General features: G+C 36.6%; 1 protein-coding gene and 1 pseudogene across 2 annotated transcripts in view; one reads left to right on the top strand and one right to left on the bottom strand.

The window, feature by feature from the left end:
* Positions 1-22,708, top strand: part of CDK5 (cyclin dependent kinase 5) — a 140,932-nt gene that overhangs the window by 94,421 nt on the left and 23,803 nt on the right. The gene's annotated exons all lie outside the window — the stretch shown is intronic.
* LOC147022479 (uncharacterized) lies at positions 338-2,008 on the bottom strand (annotated as a pseudogene).

Here is a 22,708-nt window from a genome sequence, read left to right as displayed (position 1 = left end):
ATCTTCTCCCAAAGTGTCGGGGTATTGCCATTGGATGAGTTTGATGAGAGCATACAGTGGCTGATCTGCACCGAGAACACTGGTCTGGCCCGGGTTGAGGAACTTAGTGCCCTGCATCGTCAGCTCCATTGCGTGCTTCATTGAAGATGCAGATGCGGCCTTGTCTGGGAAGAGCGGATAGATGCCGATCTCAGCAGGGGGCTTCACCGACTCATCGCTTGCTCGCAACGAGTTGTATCCCGACCAGATGATGGCATCACCCTCTGCAATCGTGCCTTGCTTCAGCATCCTGGTGACGTGTGCCATCCACGCCTCATCCTTGACCTTGGCACCTCGCACATCATGGGGTTGTCTGACTTCGCTGTCGCCGAGTTTGGGTGCAAAGACATCTGTTTGAGTGAGTTCAACTGGGGTCTGGATCACGTACGAGTCTGGTAGCTTTGGAGTTGACATGTCGGAGGGGTCAAGCTTGATGGGAGCCCGCTTCACTCCAGGGTTCTCGAGCGAGAGATGGTTGGTCACGCTCAGGGCATATCCGTGGAACTCATCCAGTGAGAAGTTACCCTGAGCCTTGCTATCTATATTATCCACATCGTGGGTGGTGAAGACATTGAGACGACTGTTGGTGGGTACCACCACCCCATCCTGAGAATGGCGAGTACACACCGCACGCGCAACACCTCGCTTAACTTCCATGATGCGATTGTACGATACTGAGATGCCCTGTTCGTGGTCAATCCCAATATGTTTTTGTCCCGTCCGCGTCCGTGCAGCTTGAGGCCATGATACAGGGGGAAGGGGGTTTCTCACTCCTTGTTGTAGCGTACTACAGCCGTCTTGACTGCATGGTGCGTACCCTTACTAGTATTGTAGATAAGTAGTTGTGAAATGTTGCATGCGATCTTCTCCCTCGTATCCAGATTGGACTCACCACCGATCTTCTCGCGTCCATGAAGAGCCGATGGGCCCCGGAGCACTGTGTTGAAGAAACTCCTAATCTCCTCATTTACTGGAGCTGTGAGGCAGTTCGGGGGGAAGGAGCCATCAAAAGATTCTCGACTCTGTAGACAAAACTTGTGCATCATCACGGCAGCCCGCATGAACATAAGTGCGTCCTCTTGACCAATTTGTGACCTATATGTCTTAGCAAGCTCATCAGCCACCTTCAATTTGTGAGATATGTAAATATCCTTCCTGCCTTCATTCCCCTTGGAAAACTCATCCCATTCAGGTAGGAAGTTGAGAAGGTGATCCTTGAATCGAGTTGAGTGTGGCTCTTTTATCTCTGCATGGGTGACCTTGCTCACTCAAAACCTTTTGATACATCTCGAGTAGCTCTGAGAGCTTGAATAAGGTGGTGTCCGAATGTTCGATAAGGGTTATAATTTGAGCGCAGATGATGGGATCGAACGGCAGAAGTGCGGGACCCACCAAATCGCGTCGCTCGGCAGCGTGAGCGGAGTCTCGCAAATGTACATAACACTGTTGGTGATAATAGGCATCAGCTGCATGCGCATCAGACGCTACGGCAACCAGTCTACCAAGTAAATTAAAGTTTTTGTTGGTCTTTGCCCAACTCTTTAGGTTGGCATCTACGACATCAGTTACTACCTTGTGGAGCTTGGCCTGGCCCACCCCCTCACAGATTATACAACACATGATATTGGCCCGAGGCTGAAATTCCCCAGATGACCTGAGTTTTTTTGGACTATTCTGAGGGCCAGCTTCTCTGTCGAGTTTCTCTCTCTCCCGTTTGACTCTAACTACTACAATAACTCCTACACATTTTGTGATACCTAGCCTTATGCGATTTTAGAGTTGCTGCAATACCTGAGCCATCATTCAACTGACTAATCGTGACATTGATACCAGAAGGAAGATTATTGTCATTGAGAGCATTGAAGTCTTTGAGATTTCTCTCAAGTGATACAAGTCCCTCCTCCTTAGGTGTTTGCAAGGCTTGTTCAGTTTTGTCCGATTGACAAATACAACAGAGTCCCCAGTTCATAATTTCGGTAGAAAACATAGCTTGACACTCATGTATTACAAGTCCATTATAATATTATGTAGACTCATCATCGCAATGAACTTTCATCTAGGCTGTCTCGTGAGATAGGGTAGACGTCAGCTCCGAATGACATCAGGCACCACTGCCGCTGCTGGAAATGTTGATGATCACAGACTTGGTATTATCTGAAAAATATTCAACGTAAAAATAAACCAAAAAGGATATGACCTACAACTCAAAATTTGTGAACAGTTTTAAAAATAAACTCAATTTAGAATGATCTACCTACACTGAGCTACGCCATTGTCTAATACCAGAAACTTTAATTAACTGCATGCGACATCACCGAACAAAATAGGAAAATTGGTTAGCATTTAGGATGTCATGCGACATACACACATCCTGTGGAGAAGATCTCAACTTGTGCGACATAAGTAGGGTGAATATACTGATTCTGGCTCACTTTTCCCCATGTGAATGAATGGGGGATTTTCAGCGATTCATTTTTTTTCCCTAAAAAGTAAACCCCCTTTTTATCCCAAGGTATATTTATTTGTCTCCCCTTTTAACCTTGGGACACTTTTTTTCAAATAACCAATGCAATAATATAAAGATTGGTTCAAGTAGTAAAGTAGTAATGTGATTTGTAAAGGTGATTCTAAAGAAATATCTGAAACATATAAGCCTCGGGACACTTTTTCAAATAACCAATGCATATTGTTTAGCTCACTCATTGAACCTAGAAAGATTTCTTCATTCTCAAATTCCTTCAATAGTTTAATTTTCTTTGCACAATAATCCCCACCTGACTTCCGGTTTCGGTTTTCGAGCAGCGAGAGGTCTCCTTTGGGGCTCCCTGCTGACGTTCTCAAAGCTAAGTTTCCGGTTGTTATTTGTCCCGTTTTAACTGTTTAATTTTTTCACCTACATGTTACTGTGTGTTGCTAGTTCGGTTTTGTTTCAAAAATCGTGCTATTTTGTGAGTATTTTTGTCGACGTTCTTGCCTGTGCTTGAGGCCTAGGCCTAGGCTTGAGGCCTACCGGTTCCACTCGGTGTTCGATCGTTTTTTTTTTGTTTGTTTTTTTTCTCCCCATTACCTTCAATTTCTATCCTCCCCATTACCTTCAATTTTGATCCTCCCCACTTTCCAAACATCCCCCATTCTCCCAACTAATCTCTTTCTTATCTCAAAAAAAAAAATACCCTACAACAACAACAACACGCTCACCTTCTCCCGATTCTTCTTCTTCTTCCTCTTAACTTCCCCCTCGTCTTCTTCCTCGATTTTTTTTTTTATTTTATTTTATTTTATTTTTTTACACTTCCATGACCTAATCTGTTGAACTCTCTCATATATTGATATTAACAACAAAAAAAAAAAATATATATATATATATATATATATACCCAACAACAACAACAACACGCTCACCTTCTCCCGATTCTGCTTCTTCTTCTTCCTCTTAACTTCCTCCTCGTCTTCTTCCTCGATTTTTGTTTTTTTTTACACTTCCATGACCTAATCTGTTGAACTCTCTCATACATTATTTTTAACTACAAAAACGATCTTATAATGCTTCATCTTCCTCTCTCACACATGTGGTACTCTTTACTGTTTCACAATGCACTATTCTTCTGCTATTTTAACAGACTGCTCTCATTTCGACCTCTCCTTCATTCCTTGCCTAAAAAATCCAACTATTACAGCACTTCTTCTCTCCATGCTCTGAATTCGCCTTCATTGCATCCATCAAGAATTGTGTTAAATCGCATCTCTGACCTAAAACTTTTAAAAACCACAGTTTGCCATGGATGTTCGCTTTCCCTCAAACATTCTTTTTTTCCAACTTCAGTGCCAACTCACCTCCCTCACCCCTCACTCTCACTCTCAAAGCAACCATCCCACTCTTCTCCCTCCAAGCCTCCCTCTCACCTCTCTCAAAAATTCCCCCCTCACCTTTCTCCCACCTTTCATCCCCCTCACTCTTCCTTCTCAAAGTTGCCCCCCTCTCATCCACCAACCTGCCTCCCTCCACTGCCCTCTCACCTCCATCTCTTCACTCCACCTCCTCAAATCCTCAACTGCCTTCTTCCTTGTCTCTTGTCCCCCCTCTCCCCCAGCACCACAGAGCCTTTTCTCCTCCTCATTCGGCCCCCTCCCCTCGCTGTTCTGCAATACCCCACACTCCTTCAGCAACCCTCCTTACCTGCCCCCCTCGTCCCTTGTCCTACCCTTCCCCTCCTCCTCCACCTCCTGCACCCAAAGCCTCCTCCCCTTCCTCTTCATTAAAAGTGTGGACCTCAAATATCCGGGGCCTTCGCTCAAACCTTTCAGATCTTTCCATACAGGTTGCCACTGACAAACCAGACATTATCTGCCTAACAGAAACTTTCTTCTCCCAAGACGTGTCTGACTCCCAAGTATCTCTCCCTGGCTACTCCCTCTTACGGTATGACAGACCTGAGCCTCGTCCTGGTGGAGGTGTTGCTCTCTTCATCAAAGACTCTATTCCTCACTCTCCATGCACTGCTCTCACTCCCCACACCCCCAGGAATACCTCTGGCTTCGGCTTCCCCTCCACTCCCACCTCATGTTTATATGTGTACTGTACCGTCCACCAAACAGTGATGACTCCATCTACACCTCACTATCCGAAAACATGGACCATCTTCTATCTTCTCATCCAAACTCTCTCTTCCTCTTATGTGGTGACTTCAATTGTCATCATGCCAGTTGGCTCGGTGTGGGTACCTCTCTCACCTGCCATGGCACCTCAGCAAAAGCTTTCTGCGACTCATTGGGACTGACTCAATCGGTCAACTTCCCGACCCGGATCTCAACCAATGGTACTCCATCTCTTCTGGATCTGATTTTGACAAATTTCCCTGACAATATCTGCTGCTCTTCCTTCGCTCCAATTGGTTCTTCTGACCACGTCCTTGTCAAAGTGGACATCTCTCTGGCTGTTATCAGAGAACCACCTCACCGCCGTCGAGTCTGGCATTTCACTCAAGCCGACTGGCAGGGTCTCCGAGCAGCCATAAAACTTACAGACTGGTCTCCTATCACTACTTTCTCAAACATCAACTCATCCTGGGAATTCTTTCAAAGAAACTTGCTCTCCCTCATGCACAGATTTATCCCCTCTCGTGTTCAGTTGTCTTACCCTTCCTCCCACCCTTGGTTTACAGAAGCTTGTGGCGAGGCAGTTGTCCTGAAACAACTTGCCTTTGCCTCATGGAAAGCAAACCCAACTGAGGGCAATCTCAGTTCTTTCCACAAAGCTCGGAACAAGTGTGTATCTACCCTCAGGAGAGCCAGAAAACAACATCTTTCTCATCTCAAGTCTGAACTCTCAAACCTCTCTCCCTCCTCAAAATCCTGGTGGCGTTTAATCAAATCTGTTTCTGGTGTATGTTCCCCCTCCATCCCCTCCCTTACCTCAAATGGCCGCACTGCTGATTCCACACGTGATACAGCTGAATGTCTAAACTCGGTGTTTGCAGCTAAATCTTGTGTCCTAAACCCATCTCTATCTCTACCCACTTTACCCAGTCGCACCCAACTGTCCCTGGACTCTGTATCCTTTTCTCCTGACAAGGTGGAGAGCTTGCTTTCAAACCTCGAGTCAGATTCTGCAACCGGTCCAGACGGCATCAGCCCACGTGTCCTCAAAGCCTGCTCTTCTGCTCTTGCTCACCCTCTCTCTGTTCTATTCACCCTCTCATTTGCCCAAGGTCATCTGCCATCTGCTTGGAAATCTGCTAACATCACTGCCCTGCATAAAAAAGGTGCAAAAACAGATCCCTATAACTACAGACCAATCAGCCTTCTCCCAATCATCAGCAAGGTGATGGAATCCATCATCGCCTCAGATATGAAATCCTTCCTCTTCTCCAATGGCTTGATTTCCAATCATCAATTTGGTTTCAGACCAGGTCACTCTACCCTGGATATGCTGCTTCTGCTCTCCTATCAATGGATGGAGGTCCTCAATGCCAGACAGGAAATCCGAGCCGTATCCCTGGACATATCACGTGCTTTTGACACAGTCTGGCACCCTGCCCTACTCACCAAACTCTCTTCCCATGGTATTCAAGGCCATCTCCACTCATGGCTCGCAGACTTCCTCTCCTGTCGCAGTCAAGGTGTGGCCCTAAATGGAGTTCTTTCATCCCCTCTTCCTGTGCAGGCTGGAGTTCCTCAAGGTAGCGTTCTGGGCCCTGTTCTTTTTCTGGTTTTCATCAATGATCTCTCGGACTCTCTGGAAAATCCTCTATTTCTCTTTGCCGACGACTCCACCCTCTGCCGTGCCATCTGTCATCCCTCAGACCGGCAAGCAGCAGCTTCTTCACTCACTGCAGATCTGGATAAAATCACAAACTGGTCCAACACGTGGAACATGTCTTTCAATCCAGACAAATCTCTCACTCTCACTATGTCTCTTCGAAAGGACCGTTTACAAAACCCCCCCATCCACTTTCTCAACAATCCTCTGGAAGAAGTCTTTTCTTTCAAGCTTCTAGGTCTCACTATCTGCCATGACCTTTCCTGGGAAAGTCACATTTCCAACCTCGCCTCAAAAGCCAGTCGCCGACTGGGAATCCTCCGTCGTGCTAAGTCCTTCCTCGGCCCTCTTGAGCTCCTGACCACTTACAAAGCTTTTGTCCGTAGCCTGATGGAGTACTGCTCTCCCCTCTGGGCTGGTGCTCCTGCCTCCCACCTTTCTCGGCTTCACGCTGTCGAAACCAGGGCATTTAAGATCATCGGCATCTCCCGCAATGAAGCTGAGTCTTTGGGCCTCTCACTCAATCACCGCAGGTTGGTCGGTGGTCTTTCTGTCTTCTACCGACTCCTCTCCAGCCTTGCCCCCCTGCTCTCTCTGCGATTTGTCCCCACTACATTTCCACAGGGCGCTCAAGGTCCGCCAACAACCCCCTTCTGGTAAAACTACCAAAATCACGAATCACTGCTCATCTTCACTCTTTCATTCCTCTTTTTTCCCGCCTTTGGAATAAACTTCCTCACTCTATTCTTTCCCATTCTTCCCTCCAGGCTTTCAAAACAGCTGTTCACCACCACCTCTTATCTTCCCCCATCCAAATCCTCGTTCTTTTCTACCCCCGATAATCCACCCAAGTCCACTTCCTTCATTTCTCCTGCTTTCCTTCCTGAAAGTCCCTGAAATGTCCATCTTCTCTTCGCCATGTTCCCCGTCCAATCCCCATCCCTCTCCCTTCCACAGTTCACCTAATGTGTCTGTTCCCCACTGTTTTGTCCCTTCCACTCCCGCCCCTCTTGTCTCATGCCTCCTTGCTGTGAGTTGTGTGTTAGCTCTCATACGAGCCTCGACCAAGGTATACAAAAAAATATATATATATCTAAAATATTTAAAAACAAAACATTTGAATCTTTATATTTTTAAGATACCCCTTTTGTGCCATTATGAAATGATAAACTTCTCGTAATGCTCTTGTTTGACCACCTCCTTAGCCACATATCATTTTGAGATTATAGTAAATTGTTTTTTCATTGTTCAATTGATAACCATCAAAGTTTTTAGTCCATTCAAGTATTATTATTTTTTTTCTTTACATCCTCTAACTTACGAGTTTTTAAATTGATTCGCTTATTTGTTTTATTTACCTTTGTTTTAGTTATTTTTTCAATAAGACTTATTTGATATTTTTCACATTCATTATGTTTTACATTATTATACCAAGACTGAGATTTTCTCCACTCTTTAGTTTGATTAATACTTGGTTTGACCATTTATATATTCTGAAAAAACGTGGCGGTAGCCCTATAAAAACCCTAACCCATCTTCCCATCGTTAAAACAATCTATTTTATACACTCTATCATGCAATATCCATATGGAACACAATCGATTCCATTATCTAAAATAAATCTCTTATCAGCAAAGGCTCCGAATGCCTTTTTATTTACTTCTTCACTATATGTGTGATGTTTATAACTTCTTATTGTATTCATTTTCCTATATTCTTCGTTCTTATTCATCAAACAATTGTAATAATTTCTAAAAGTTATTGATTTCTTTATTACATATTTCTTTATTCCCTTTAACCTCTTATCAATCTGATCACCATACTTATAAGCATATGCCTTTGCTCTCAATCCAATAAACTCACTCATTACTTTTCCACCCAACTCATCCTTAAACTTACCAAGAATCTTTTCATTATTTTTGGAAAATAACTCACTCTTCTGATTAAAATGACTTGTATAATACACTCCAATATTTTTCTTCATATCTTTATAAACATCATCAGTTTTTATATCTCGGATAAAACTATCAGTGTCCATATACAACAATGAAACATTTTCACCATACTCTTTCTTTAAGCCATGATACAAAAAATCATACATCAATATCTTTGATAAATCAAGAACTGCTCTTCCAATATAAATTGGTTTATCCATTACAATACTTTCCTTTTCCATATGAATAGCAGAAAAGTTCTCTGAAAAAACCTCTTCTCTCTTAAAACTTGGTTTATTTATCAATCTCGAAGCTTCTTTCCAAGATGTTGCAAATCGAATGTTTTGCCTGTTTCTAACATTCTCCATTGTCTTTCCAAAGACAGCATTATTCATCAATTTATAGAATTCCCCTTCAAATTTTACTTTTGTATTTGTTCTCCTGTCTGAATTGAATTTAATATACTTTTTCATCCAAGGACTTTGTTTCAATTTTAAAACTCTATGAATTTTAGCGACTCTCAATCCTTCTCTCAAAAACTGTTTCATGCTTCTCTGATGCAAAACATATCCCTCTTTATCATAGAATGTTGTTAATAACTTTTCTTTTGATTTGCCTTTAATATTAAAACTTTTATGATAATCACTTAACCATTCTTTCTTTGGGGTTTCTTTCTCACATGCAAAAGGAAGGTCTTTATGCTTATTATGAAGATCACTCGGGTACCTCGAATCAACTTCAAAATAATAACCTTCTTCTTCCTCATTCAATTCCTCTTGAGAAGAAATTACAATATTCATCAAAGCCTTTTCATAATCCTTTTGTTCCACCCACTCTAATTTACCATAAGGCAGAGATTGAGACATTGCCCATCCATACAAATTATTAGCATCCTAATACATCAAATAATTACTATCTTTTTCACTATCATAATTTGGAAGATATTTATTATTTGCTTTCGCATATCTTTTTGAACATGCTTGTGATATTCCACCTCTCTTAGACTTCTCAATCATCAAAAGCATATCTACACCACTGATTAAATCTATATCTTGTTTTGTCATTTTCAACATTGCACTCAAAGCTAAACCAGGAGCTGTGAAATAGTGGGCAGGATCTAATCCATAACAATTTTTATTATGGCAGAGTGATCTAAAAGCTTCAAACACATCAGCTAACAATAAAACATCTGTTTTTAGATACAAATCATGATATTCTCCAAGGTTCTTTATCTTAAATATTTTCCAAATTTCTTGTGCGTGTTTATATTCCTTATCTCTTATCTCTTCTTCATAAAGGTTATGAGAGAAACTTTCTTTTGAAGGAAGTTGTGTTTCTTTAAATCTCATAAATGAATCCATATAATCATAAGGATAAATTAGCTGACTTGTAAGAATTTTCTCTTTACTTTGAATTTCATTCCTTGTTTGAATTTCCTCTCAAGTTAGAATTCCCTCTTTAATCAGAATTTCATCTTTAATCAGAATTTCCTCTTTCGTTAGAATTTCATTCATTGTTTGAATTTTCTTTATAATTAGAATTTCATCTTCAGTTAGAATTTCTTCATTAATTTCCTCATAAATTAGAATTTCCTCTTTAGTTAGAATTTCCTTTTTTGGAAAGAATGAATTAAGATTTGGAAAAGACCCTGTGGAGCTTAGATTTGATGCGAGGTAGGCTAGTGGTGTTCCCATAAACTTGTAAGAATCTTGAAACCGAATATGAGTTAAAGGTTTTGTGAATATCATTTTTGTAAATGAAATATCCTTTTGACTTGTGTTTGTGATGGCAGAAATATTCCCTGGTGTTTTTGAAAGTTCATTTATAAATCGATGTGTATCATTGTTGGCGCTGTTGTGAAGAAAGACTGGAATAAAAGAAGGAAATTTATAATTAAGATTACAACAGGAATGAGCAGGACCTCTATATTTACCAGTAAGATGACAATGATCCCTAACTTTAGACTCCTCAATTTCCTCCTCACAAATATGACAGATATTGTTATTTCTAAATTCTAATTTTTCTTCTTCGGTGAATTTCATCGGTTCATTTGTTTCTTTCATTAATTTAGTTAGTCTTATACAATCCTTTTCTAATCGTTTTACAAACTCTTGTGAAGCTTTTTTTTCCACTATAATGTTCAAGTTTATCATACTTTTCTCCTACAGATAATTTGATTTCATAACAGAAACCACAAGGAATATGTTTTTGATATCTATTTGTATGTGATTCTTTTGGATTCGGAGAAGCAGTATTTATCTTTTTTAGGATACATTCAAAATCAGCGTATATCACAAATGGGTGCATGATAGATTTATTATAATCTTCAAAATAAATCTTTTCACCAGGTTTCAGCATTGTAATTACAGCTGATTTATGATTACTACAATATTTTGAATGTTGTTCTAATCATTCTTTTGTATGAAATGAATTAAGACATCGCTTACAAGGATATATTTTGTTTGCTGTTCTGAATAATTAAGAAGAGATTAATCTTGATAAATTATTGATGTATGTATAATGTGAATTCTTTCCAACACTAAAATATAAAAGATCAATGTGTGTTTCTTCATTTTTATAGTTGTTTGAAATTTTTAATATTTGAACTTTGTTTGTATCCGTTAATCCATATACATTAATAGAAAGATTATTCTTTTTCTCAAATTTAGGAATATCTGTGAGTGGCATTGGGAATTTAAAATCTTTAATGTCCAAGGTATTCTCATATTTCATATATTGTTTTACTCTTTCTGAATTACAATTTGGTGGATGTAAGTGAGCAAGAACAGACCAGAGAAAACATTTATTATCATTGTTCTTAATATTAACAACTGCCTTCTTTAGTTTTATTTCTTTTGGTAATTCAATATAAGAAGAAGCTTTAAGAGGGTTTGATTTTAGAATGTGTATATCTAAAAAGATGATTTTTTAAATATGAAATCCACTTCCTACCACTGTATTATCAACATCCTCCTCTTGTCTTGATAGTTCTTCATAAACCCCACTATTCAAAAAATCTTGAAATGATGTTATAAAATGAAGATCTGTTCTCAAATAAGGAGTTTGTTCTTCATCTTGTCTTTTCATATTCATTTTCACTCCCATATAAAACTTTAAAGTTTTCATTTCTTTTAATGTCTTTCTAATAACTTTTTCAACATCAGGTTTCACGATTTCAATTGATTCAGCTATTGATGATGGACCAGGTTCTCCAAATTGAAAAATCCTTATTTTTATATGCCCTTTAAATGCCCCATCAGTGTTTTCAATATAATAGTCTCCCTTTACTTTAAACTCATTTTTCTTGTGTTTTTGTGATTGAAGATCTCGATTATAACTACTCTTCAAAACATCCTTTGAGCAGATATCACAATGTTTTCTTTCCAACTCAAGAGGAGATATTTGATGAAATAGATTAAATGCATGTTTGTTGCTTTGAAGGTGTTTTTTTATAATATTTATATTCGTGATTACAAACATCGCAGTACGTTGTATTCACCATATTTATATCATAAAACTTTGCTTAAACTAAAATTTTCTTGACGAAAATTTCGTTTAATTTATAGGTGAATCTGTGCTTAAAACCATTTTATCCTCCAACTTTTTTCACTTTATAAATACAATGTTTCAAGACACAAAAGACAAGTTTCAATCAATCTCTTCATTTGTAAAAGATACTGAGAAATATGTCAAGGATGTAAAATTGAACAAAGATAAATATAACAACTATTGGATAAAAACAATTATGGTGGATATGATGAGTTCTTCAATTTCCTTCAGTGGAAGGGCTTTTGGTATACCTGGTAGAACATCAATTAAAGTATCTCTAACAAAAGTTTCTCCTCTCCTTCTGGTAATATATTCAAAACTAGAAAAAGCAATGAAACAAGAAAAAGTATCAAAAAAACAAAAACCTTGTGGATGAAGCTTTAGAAAGAAAAGATAAGACCATATGTAATATGCAAGGAGAAATTTGTATTTTTTTTCAACAACCCTAAAGATGTAAATCCTGATGAAATAAAGGATGTTATTATATCAGGTGAAATGACATTTCGTTCAATAGTAGTTAAGGATCATTTTAAAATTACCTTTAATATTAAAATGTTGTATTTGAATCTGGTAATGAAAAAAGTATATAGATATCGATGGTAATATTATTAAATACGAGTCGATATGCAACTGAAAGTATAGATGAATTTCAGTTTAGGTAAAGTTTTACTTTATAAATATGCTAGACTTCCCTGATTCTCCATATGACAAATTTGAGAATTGTCCTGCGTGTGAAAGACGGGGATTAAACACAGTCAAAAGCCTATAAAAAAATGTATATTCTGTGATTATCTTCTAATTAATGATAATAAAAAAATTTAAAAGGAAAATAATTCTTTTAGATTTACACCAAAAATGAATTACTTTACAAGATTGATTAGAGAAATGAATGTAAAGTATGAGGGTGATAAAACACCTTTCCTTACAAGGGAAGAAACTGAACGAATTAGAGAAATGTTCAAAGGATTGTTGTTATATATTATTCATGGATGTGATTTTCAGGGAAATATCAACACAAGATATTGCATAAATAAAATAATGGATTATCTTGAAATCAAACCTGAACTGAGGATAATATATGGAGTTTCTAAAAAAGCCAATAATAAATTAAATAACCTGTTTTCCAAATATATAAATGAATGATTTTTTTACCCATTTGGGAAAATAAGATAAAATTTAACAATCATAAAAATCTTCCACATTCATAAAGATGTCTCATAGTTGGTTCAAGCGGATGTGGAAAGACCTGCTTACTTTTGAAGATGCTCCTGACTCTCAACTTTTTAGATTATGATAATTTAATAATTTTCACAAAGTCGAGTTTTCAACCAGAGTATCAACTACTCTCACAAGGTTTTAATGCTGGTCTTCAAAAAGAAGATATAATCGGTTTATTTAAACTTCAAAAAAACCTAAATGATTATAACATTGAAGATATAATTCAACTATTTTGTGATACACAGAGATGCAAAAAGAAATCAAAACCGACAACTTGTATTCTTTGTGAGAATACGGATGATATACTGTCTCCCCAAGATTTGCATAAATCAAAAAAGAACCTCGTTATCTTTGATGATTGTGTTTATGAGAGAAACCAAACGGTAATGGACAGCTACGAAACAAGAGGGAGACATTCTTCTTGTAATTGTATTTATCTTCGTCAATCGTACTTTCAACTTCCTCGTCGTTCCATCAGAAACAATGCTAATACTTTTATTTTATTCAAGTTAAATTCAATAGATATAAATAATTTTTGGAGAGATAATTGTTCCACATTATATAGTAAAAAGGAATTTGGGGATTACATGAAGCACACGACAGAAAAATATAAATATATTGTTGTGAAACAAGATGAGATATTAAGGGATGTAATTTTTGTTTTAGAAACAATTACATATATCAATGACAACTATTATTATAAATCTTGTGGGTAAATCTGCTTCTGGAAAAAAACTTTCATAAATCAAGGTTCTTGTTTAGTACAAATGAGAATATTGTAAATTTACTTAAAAAAACACCCCATGATACGCATAGTATCAACAACAACTAGAACAATAAGACCTGGAGAGGTAAAAGGTGAAGATTATCACGATATTTCAGTGGAGGAACATATGCGATTGAGGAATGAAGGTCAAATATTTGAGGAGGTTTCTCTTGGTGCAACAAAATATTCACATTGTAAGAGTGAGTTGAAACTAAAATCTGGTGGTCTTGGGATATCAGAAACTAATCCAGAAGGAACGAGACAAATTATTAAACATCTGAGCAGAGTGAAGATTTTATCATTCAGTTTTGATGTTGATGAAGAAACTCAACACAAATGCATGAAAAGCAGAGATGCAAGTATTCGTGAAGAAGAAATTACCACTCTTATTAATGTTAACAAAGACTTTGATGAAATATTTAAAGAAAAGGATTTATTTGAACACATCTACTTGGATGATGAAGAAAAGGAAAATTTCCCTGTTGATCTTTACAATTCATTAAATGATATTTTCCAATAAATAAATGGATGCGAAAGAAAGAGCAAGAAGATTTAAGGAACCTCAAGAGTTGGTTTCAAAAGTTGTAAAACAACAGGAAGACATAAAGAAGAAACGCAGACAGAAACTAACGATCGAAGAAGAAGAAGAAGAAGAAGGCGAAGAAGAAGCATAAACCACTTTTAAAAACTTCCCAAGAAAAAATGAAAGATGTTTCCACAGTTCCCACAGTAGAATATACTCCTAAAAAACTTCAAATGTTAAAAGATTTTGATCAAATGATGGAGGAAGAATTAGAGCATTTCGGAGAATTAGAATATGATGATGAAGGTTTATTTCAACAACTGGAAGAGAGTAATCGACCCCCTGATTATATTGTGAATGCTCTTCAAAACAATGAATATTCAGCGGATTAAAAAACCAAAGCAGGACTCATTCCAACAGAACAACCAGCAATATTTCATCTTGTTCAAGAAAAGGTATTGATATTTAATGATGAATTAAAGTTCTTGGGTTCTGCTCAATCCCCTGTTGAACTCACTCCGAGATTAATGTTTCTTCTCACAAAAGATGGAAGACAAGGTTCTACTGTGAGGGATGAATCAAAGTATATTGATAAACCATTAAATATGAAAAATGATGATGATAGAGTATATATTGATCTGCTGAACACTCTAAATTATAGGGTTTGTATTTCTGGCAAAAGTAGGAAAAATGAGAAGGAGAAACACATTATTCACGCTTTAAGTATCCTTTGTTCAGGTATTAGTTTTCTTCCAAATGACCCATCACAATTAGTTAAGAGACTGTTATTGTTGTTAGGTGGTAAGAAGGCTGGAAATAACAATAGTTTTAATGAAGCATCAGCCATTTTTGACCAGTTGATGAACATGAAAATAATTAATAAATCTCAATATAAAGACATTTTATCTCATATTAAATAAGATGAGAAGCACAATCCTGAGTTTTAATTTCACAACAAGTTACCACACATCTTCATTCCCATACCCACTACAACTTGACCCAACAAAAGAATATGAGGCATCTTTATTGTCCATGGAAACTTGTAATATGTTCTTTAATATAAGTGATAAAAATGACAAGTTTAGTTATAATCCCGGAAGTGGATACAAAACGATAACAGTCTCACCCGGAGCATGTGAGATTTCTCAAATATCTTCCGAAATTGCTCGTCTTCTGAAAGAACAGGGTGATGAACCAAAAAATATTGTTATAGACATTCAAAAACATACTTGAAAATCAACGATTAAAATTAAAAATAACTACCAGGTTGATTTCACAATTGATAATTCATTTCGAGAGTTATTGAGTTTCTCCTCAAAAAAGATTGAAACTCATGGGACGTTTTACAGTGATAATGTCATTCAAATATCATCAGGAATAAACTCGGTATTAATTCACTGTGATTTGATTGATGGTGCTTTTAATGATGGAATAAAAACAAATGCAATATTTTCATTCAGTGCATACTCAACCCCAATTGGTTATAAATTCAATATGGAACCCCAAAATTTGGTTTATCTCCTTGTGTCAGGAAAAAACATACACAGAGTAAATTTTAGGATAACCGACCAAGATAATCGTATGATTTCTTTTAATGGGGAAGTTATATCCATCAGAATTCACCTACGTGAAGTTTTCCAATAAATAAATACGATGGTTATTGTGAGGAAACACGAGTTGGGAAAATATAAAATAATTACAGGGGAAGGGATGTTCCTTTCCCCATACTACAAGGGTGAAGGTATGTATCTTGGTTGAGGATACTATAAACCTAAGAGACAAAGGGGTGTTGGACATCAATTTCGAGGAGATGGGATAATTGATACTCTAATGGGTATTGGTTCAACTATTCTTAAACATAAAGACCTAATTGGTTCAACTGCTTTTGCTGTGGGAAATGTAGCAGGTGCTGTAAAGAGCATAAAAGATGCCCAGAAGGAAGCTCATAAATTAAAAGCAATTAAAGAAATTTAGAAAGGCAAAACTCAGTTGTCCCCCCAAGAACGACAGAAAATAATTTGAATACTTGGATCAGGGTTTCAAAAGTTTTAACATCTTTTTTCCTAATTGATAGTTTCTATGATTTGGATGATACTATTATTAACTCAAACTCCACTAAAAAAGAAGATTACTTCAAGTTAAATGCAATAACTGGAACAGACTGGAATGCAAATGGTACAAAAAGTTTTGAAATAAGTAATCAACAAACCTATTTGAATCTATCCGAAAGTTTCTTGTTGTGTAAATTTTTATTCACTAAGGCTGGGAATAACACAAACGCTACACTCGAAAATGATTTCTTCTGGAAAATGTTTGATAATGTGCGTTTGTACATTGGAACACAAGAAGTTGAAGCGGTTGATTATGTCTCTGCTGTATCTGAAATGATGAAATTTACACTCTACACATTCAGTGATAGAATGGGAAAGGGGTCTGTCGAAGGTTTTATTCCTGATATGTCAAGGGGAACAACCACAGACCCTGGATATACTCAAAGGAAAGGAGCGTATAATGATACAAAAGCAGTTAATAGTTTTACTGTGGCAGTTCCTCTTAAAGGTATATTTGGATTTTGTGATCATGATAAAGTTCTGTTGAAATCTAATTAAATCTTAAAATTAGATTTCAACTCCAAAGGAATAAGAATGAAAATAGATTGCTTTTTGGTGTTGGTAGTGCTTTTGGTGAGCAGAATAAATTTGTAATTGATGAAATGAGTTGGTCTATTAGTGAATTTACTCCTAATCTTAAAACAGAAGAGATGTTGAATAGAAGACTTAACTCAAAGAAACCACTCAGTGTATCATACCTCAAAAGAAGATGTCAACATGTTAAACTCAACCAAACCACTTACACGTGGAATTTGGGTGTTCTGGAAGGAAAGCCACGATATCTGTGGATCATTTTTAAAAAGCCAGATGGTGATACTGCGACTGATAAGAATAATGCATTGAGTGATAATGCTAAGGTGAAACAACTTCGCGTTTCCCGAGATAGAACATTTTATCCACGAGATAGATTGGAAATTAATTGGGAAAAAAATGATTTTGCTGAAGCATACAAGCCTTACCAAAAGGTGTGTGAAAGTAATGGAAATAAAGAACCTATTTTGAATATGACAGCATTTAAAAGTTTGAAAAATCTATGCGTTTGACCTGAGCGCTCAAAGGAAACTATAAAGTCTAATCGAGTGGATACTTCCCTATACATTGAAAGAAGAGAGAGTGAAGAAGTTGATACATATTGTTTGCTTTTGGAAGAAACAATTGCAGATTAATACAGATAATGGTGTTATGATTAGTCTCACATAATTTTTTGTTTAATAAATGAGTGGCAAAGTACCAACTGGGGTATATGTTAATCAAATCAATCTTCATAAACTATCATCTTGTGTTCAAAATCAAAGGCCTTGTACGATTAACGTTAATACAATTCAGAGAAAAGGAGCAGTAAGAATTGATGTTTTGCTCACAAGAGAACAGGTTAAAATCTTGAATGAGACTGGCTCACTTAAAATTAAAATGACAAAACCAATGTTGAAAAAATATTCAATAAGAGAGACGAGTGGAGGATTTCTCCCATTTCTAATTCCTTTATTTGCTGGTTTAAGTGCGGTTGGAGCATTGACGGGTGGTATTTCAACAGCGGTGAAAACTGCCAACGAAAGGAAGGCTCAACTCCAGGCTCAAAAAGAATTGGAAAGACAAAACAAAGAGTTGGTGAAACAAATTCGTGGAAGCGGTGTAATTGTAGATTTTGCTGAAAAACTTTAAGGTCTGCCTGATAAAGCGAGATTGTTAGTTGGAGATATGCTTTCTTCTATCGCACAAGCAGGTGTAAAGTTAACGAAAAGAGGTAATGGATTATATCTTTCTAATAAATAAATGAGTATTGATGAGTGGTTAAAAGAATTTGGAAAGAATACAACATCAAGTTGTCAAATATTGTAAGAAATTAAAAATTCATAATGTGGTTATTTGTACGAGAGATGAATTTACAAATGTACCTAAACATACAAAGAATATTATTATGAACTTCGAAGATAATAATGGGAACGGTTCTCATTGGGTTTGTATGTTTAATAGTCAAGACAAATATTATTTTGATAGTTTTGGTCTTCCACCACCTGTTGAAGTCATAAAATTCTTACGGAATGGTGTTTATCAAACATTTCAAGTCCAAGAATTAAATTCCAAGTGTTGTGGTCAATTATATCTATATGTGTTATTTCAACTCAACAAAAATAAAAAAATTTATGACATTATTTTTAATCTAATATAAATGACTTATGTTGGAAAAGATGGTTCAATCTTTGGTGTATCCCAAGAACTGGATATTGATTTATCAAATTATTACACAAAGGCACAGGCTGAACGACATAAATATAATATAACCAAAAATATTAATATGAAACATGCTTATAAATTAAAAAATTATCCAAGCCCGACTGACGCGAATGTTTTGGTGAGATATTAAGCGATTTATCACAATATATATCCTTAAATAAAACGGCCGTGTATTCCAAAGATACAGAAGTGTTGATATTATCTCCAGGTCATACAGAATTCACAGTTCGAATTAAAATAAATTTTTATAAAGAAGGGCGCATCGTTTGAGAATTGAACAATGGGGGTATGATATGAAAGATTTAGGGTATAATTGTCATTTAAAATTGACCTAGAAGACCTGGAACAATTAAATCAGTCTCATAAGGAAGAATATTATCCACTTGGTATAGAGAATGAGTTTTGTGGAGCCACGATTCGTAAACAACAAATAAAATAATTTAATAAGGGTAACTATAATAATGGTTTTGCCCTAGTTTATATCACTAGTACGTACCCGTAAAAAAAAAAAAAAAAAAAAAAAAAATATATATATATATATATATATATATATATATATATATATATATATATATATATATATATATATATATAAAATAATAGTAATAAAGAAATAAACCACACAGGCCGTTTCTTCGCTCTCACATGCCCGTACGTGCGTGACCCAGAAGTTCGACATTATTCGCAGTTACGATTATTCGCAATTTATTTTTAATTCCCAATTATTCAATAAGCGCCAACGTATTTTACCTTTTCGCAATGTCGTGGCAAGGAAAAACAAAAAGAGAAGAGAAGAGAGAGAAAAAATTTACTTCCTGGTTCGAAGCATACCAGCACTCTGATGTTCCCGAAATTTATACACCGTCTAATATGAAAACGATCATAACTTGGGCCATTGTGTTTATCGATAAATGCGCATAAGAAATCGAGAAATTATTAAAATACACGAAGTCATCACTCTCTGGAAGCCCGTACGTTGTAACCCGTAATGGGGAACGTGGCTGTGCTTCCATTCCCCATCGGCCATGCCCACGCAACAACGTGTCTTCCCATTGGTTTGGTGAATAAATGGCCATAACTTGCGCAGCACTTGTCCGATTAATATCAAACCTTGAAAAGGCACATCCTCAGGTCCCCAGCAATATACCTGGCAAGTTTCAATTAGATCGGACCAGAGGTTGTCGAGAAACAGCGGACACACACACACACACATTGCTGGAATTATAGATAGATGAAAACAGAAAAAACAGGATTATATGTAATAAGTAAGGAAATACAAAATGATTTAACTTTGGGAAGATGGGGAGGTGTTTCGTGCCATAATATTATTCTAACATATATTTCTCATACATAAATGACAATAAGAAGGCTTCAAGAAAATTATCATTTCTGTGTCCAAGCATACCTTCAAGAAAAGGGTATTCGGTATTTTAATAAACATGTTCTTCAACATAAGCATGAGGTATTTTCAATAAAAGATTGGCATTATGCTGATGTTGATAAACCGACAACTTAAGATTTAATTAGAATGTTAAATAATGAAAAAATTATAGAGTTAAGAAAAGGTTAGAAATTCTTAGAAATTCAAAATAAATTTTATTGGTTTCCTGTTGTAAAAAAAAATATTTTGGATACAGGAATAACAAGAAATCCTGATGAATATATGTATGATATTCTATGGGGTGTAAGTGATTCAAGGATAGTAAGGGACGAGGAAGGAGTTGAAGAAGAGAGGGAAGAGGAGGAAAAGGAGAAGAGAGAGGAGGAGAGAGAGAAGAGAGAGAAGGAGGAAAGAGAGGAGAGAGAGAAGGAGGAAAGAGAGGAGAGGGAGGAAAAAGCGAGAATGAATAAATATGGAAACCAGTGAGATTAAAAAAAGATTGGTGGTATTCCAGAAAATAACTCGACCCACCGAGGAGGAAAACAAAGAATTGACAAGTCTATTTGCAATATTTTCGACAAGACTTTTGACATCGGCAAGATATTCATTTCAATTCAAGTTTTTCATTTTTTTCTTAAATAAATAGAGGAGAGAGTGAAGGCATTTCTAAGGATTCTCTATGTTTTAAAAATTAAGATTCAAATGTGCATGTTAGAAACTAAAAGGTTTTGCACTCTGCAGGAATTTGTCTCAAATGTAAAAAGAAAACTAATACTAAAAATATTTCATACATTAAAAGTAAAAATAACAGGGTTATACAAAAAGGTATTTGTTCGGTGTGTGGTTCAAAAAAAAAATCAATTTATCTCCAAACACAAACTCAGAGGAGATATACAAAAGTTTTTATCAGGAAGTAAATTTACAGCTACTGGAATACCAGGGGAATTACATCTACCAGGGTATTCTTTCTGTGGTCCAGGCACAAACTTGGAGAAAAGATTAGATGAGACAGACAATCCTAAATCATGGAGTCAACCCATCAATAGAGTTGATGAAGTGTGCATGAGACACGATATTGATTATGGGAATACCACAACTTTGGAAGAAAAGCATGAAGCCGAGAGAGAAATGTTGTATAATTTGTCTCTGATACAAAATCCAACCTTGAGAGAAAAAGTTGATCGGTTCATCTTGAAGAAGATGATCAGTGCTAAATTGAAACTTGGACTTGGAAATTCAAAAAACTTATAGGCTCTAATGATGTTATTAAGACTGAAGAGCAATTAGCTGATGAATTACATAAACCAATATTCACAAAGTTTCGTAGAAGGAAGGTTTATTCCAAGGAAGTTGATTATATCTGGTCCGCTGATTTGATTGAACTCAATAATGATAAGGGGTACAAGTATGCTTTAACCGTTATTGATTTGAGGAGTAGATACGCATGGGTTGTCCCTTTAAAAAACAAAACAGGTCATACTCTTATATTCGCCTTTCAACAGATATTTAATAAAAGTAAGAGAAACCGAAAAAATTGTGGACTGATGAGGGTTGAGAGTTTTTTAACAAGACCTTTATGAATTTTCTAAAAAATAAGAGTAGTACATTATACAGTACCTTTAATGAAGGGAAGGCCGTTGTTGTTGAACGTTTTAATCACACCTTAAAAGAGAGACTATATAAAAATTCACAGAACTCGGTTCACAACTTTGGTCATCTTTTATTCAGGATATTGTGGATAAGTATAATGACACGATTCACACGTCAACGAATATGAAACCATCAGAAACATTTACAAAATTAAAATATGAAAAAGAGATTAATATCAGAAAACCTAAGTTCAAAGTTGGTGATATCGTAAGAATATATAGGTGGAAATCTCATTTTGAAAAAGGTTATATTAAACGATGGACGAACGAACTTTTTAAAATTGTTTATGTAATGGATATGGTTCCTTGGACTTATAAGATATATGATTTAGAAGGGGACGAGATTTTAGGTTCATTTTATTCACAGGAATTACAAAAGACAAAACTAAGCAGATAATACCCATGGGAGCAATGGGTTGGTCCTTCTCTCCCTCCTACTATACACCGTTGTAGACACTCGAGGGCCAAGTCCGAGGTGAAAAACAGTATATAATGTGTGTGAAGGGGGACGTTCTTACATCTGTGAACCCCAAACACAGAATCCTCAACTGAATAGTCAAAGCTTAACGTGTGTGTGTGTGTGTGTGTGTGTGTGTGTGTGTGTGTGTGTGTGTGTGTGTGTGTGTGTGTGTGTCCCAACTCTCACATTCAAAATCTTAACCCCAACCCTCACATTCAAAATCTCAACCCCAACCCCCCAACCCTCGCCCAACACAATGTCTTTTTCAAAATGACACACACACAGTCAGAAACACACACACACAGTCAGAAACACACACACACAGTCAGAAACACACACACACAGTCAGAAACACACACACACAGTCAGAAACACACACACAGTCAGAAACACACACACACAGTCAGAAACACACACACACACAGTCAGAAACACACACACACAGTCAGAAACACACACACAGTCAGAAACACACACACACAGTCAGAAACACACACACACAGTCAGAAACACACACACACAGTCAGTCAGAAACACACACACACAGTCAGTCAGAAACACACACACACAGTCAGTCAGAAACA

The sequence above is a fragment of the Eptatretus burgeri genome, chromosome 8 (assembly GCF_056783735.1).
Source record: "Eptatretus burgeri isolate ZD-2024b chromosome 8, Ebu_testis_v1, whole genome shotgun sequence".
In the NCBI taxonomy this organism is placed as follows: domain Eukaryota; kingdom Metazoa; phylum Chordata; class Myxini; order Myxiniformes; family Myxinidae; genus Eptatretus; species Eptatretus burgeri.
The sequence above is the reverse complement of the archived record's forward strand: the minus strand, read 5'-3'. Positions and strand labels throughout refer to the sequence as shown.